General features: G+C 41.6%; 1 pseudogene; it reads right to left on the reverse strand.

The window, feature by feature from the left end:
- LOC125679833 (uncharacterized) lies at window positions 1-2,576 on the reverse strand (annotated as a pseudogene).

The following is a 2,576-nucleotide window of genomic DNA, read 5'->3' on the forward strand; positions in this document are numbered from 1 at the left end:
TATGTTTTGCATATCAAAGAATACAAGTCAATCGTCTTACTTATAATCTGCTTAATTTCGTTTCAAACGCTCTGAATGTTCGGAAAGGAATATTCCTTTGAGCGCATTTGGATTTGAAAAGTTCGAATTTCTGGCGAGTGGTTAGACCATCGACACGGCCCACTTCATGAAGGTGTTCTATCTCTTGCCCGGACCAAGTACTGCTGGTCAGTTTTCTTATTGGTTTGCAGTTTATGCTTCTTTGTGGTCCTATGTTTCTTTCAAACACAAGGAGATCGTCATCATATCCTATTTTCGTGGATACTTCGTCCGTTGTTCTCTCTCCTTTCGAATTAGGGTCGTCTTCATTTTGTTTCGTCCTTTCTTTCCCCAATTCCATATCGACTTTATGCGGGACGGTAAAGTGTAGGCGGTGCAATGGTAGATTTCGTAAGTTTAATTTGGCCAGCCGCAATTTGGATAATATTTCAAGGGAAATTAAGCGATTCTGATCCACGGGAAGATCTCTCACCAGAGGAACAAGTCTGTCGTATTCAACATACAACCCCTGCATCAGGAAAGCGATGCAGGAGATTTATGTTAATACGATCACCGTTGAATCTAACTGGAGGTGTTCTCTTTTCAGTCGCCGTAGGCATATCGACATCCATGGTAATATCTTTGGGGTCTTCTTCAGTCTGCTTTGATACACTAGTCCGCGGTTTTCCAAATCACCGCGGACTAGATCTGACATAAGTTCTTGTGTACTAACATCTACTTCGGAAGGCTGATTATCCGTAACAAGACTCCAAAAATTCCCATGAAATGACCATGCCAGAGTCATTTCCATGACGGTCGTATGTCGTTACTGCTGGAAAGTGTTTTAATTGGAGCTCCTGAAATCCAGCCTGCAGAACTTCTTTTAATGGAAGAGTATTTTTCTCCAAAAGTATGCACAAGCTTGGATATACCATTTGTGTTTGGCTTCTCCTTTTCGATGCCAACAGTTTTACCAATGAATTTATGGTCACGGTACCGATCGTCTTAAACCTGGTCTTGTCAGATTTCATCTCCCCTAAAAAGTCTTCAAATAGAACGTAACGAGAGGCGGTTCCAATTTCGTACAAGTCGCCAAGCAATGCAATAACCAAATGTCTACCAATGACTCCATAACAGGCATCCAAATGGTCGTGCAAACCCACTGAGCGTTTAATCATTTTACGGGTGCTCTCAGAGTTGGTCCATATCTCAGGTGGAGGGATGCTTCGATCATCAAGCATACTTGTTGAATATACGTCTAACGCCAAGAATCCATACTGGTCCGTCAAACTTCGACTTGGCGATAGACCTCCGGGACCAAGATTGACTGCATATCTTGTACTTCTTGCACAGAGTGGTTGTCCCCATAGCACTTTCTCGCAGGCTAATTCTAATTGATAGGATTGCCACGTGGTAAGCACATTTCCAGTGTTTTGAAACTCTCTTAGCATTTCTCGGAGTTCTTTACACATCCATATCCCCAGATGTCGTATGCATTTCAGCGTTTGCGGTGGGAAAGGAACCAGCAACGGAACGTTTTCTAGTAGTTCTTCTAAATTTTTCTGAACAAAAAAGTCCCGAGAATTCAGGTGATCAGACGAAAGAGTATCCAGCGATACCACAAACTCCAGTCTGCAAGAACTATTTTTCATCAGCAGGAAATTGTTCTCTAAGCTTGAGATGTAATGATCAGCATCCTTTAGAAAAGCGTCTGATGTTGACCTTGGAAAGCACATGCCTCCCCCAATGCATGCTGAGACAGGATGAAAACGACCATTTGGCTTACGATGTGGAACATCCGCATACAGTTGAACAAATTGTATTTGGTCAGGAAAACGACAACAATTTCTTAGAATATTTTTAATATCCATTGGCCTGCCATCTAAATTACTTCGGAAATTGCCACAGTCTACGAAGGATAAGCAGGTGCTTAGAGTACCTCTATGGCCGATGATATTCTGTAGCCCTGCGGTAGACCACAGAAGGTCAACGTCACCATCTGTGGATATATTTGAAGCAACATGAAGGGTTGTTCGCAATATGAAATTGCTATTGAAATCACAAAGTGATAGTGCGCTGGTCATCTTCTCTCCGAATCGGAAACAAAACAGGATGGGTCTCATGTTCTCAATCTGAGATACCTGGTTTAAGGAAATCTGAAGGCATTTCAATATTAATGAACAGTCATCGGGCAAGACAAACAGTCTTTTAACATTATTCATATCATTCTTTTGAATTGTTCGAGTAGCCTCTCCACGCAAAGCAAGAGACATCAACATAGCTTTGAATTTCTCTCGAAATTCCATAAAAAAGTTGGCGGTTTGCTGTCTGGTTTGCACTCTTGAAAGTCCTACTGAATTTCGTCGATGGGTTGGAATTAAAGCTATCCAACATTCCCAACCCCTTTCATAAAATAACTGAAAACCAACGCTACTGCTGAATGTCATCAGTTCACTTTTACTAAATTGTGTTAAGTCTACGTGTTTTTTATAAACACTTCTTACTTCCCTTAGACTGGCAACGTCGTTTGATAACAGGGATATGTGTCGAACAGGCAT

Source organism: Ostrea edulis, chromosome 4, assembly GCF_947568905.1.
Source record: "Ostrea edulis chromosome 4, xbOstEdul1.1, whole genome shotgun sequence".
In the NCBI taxonomy this organism is placed as follows: Eukaryota; Metazoa; Mollusca; class Bivalvia; order Ostreida; family Ostreidae; genus Ostrea; species Ostrea edulis.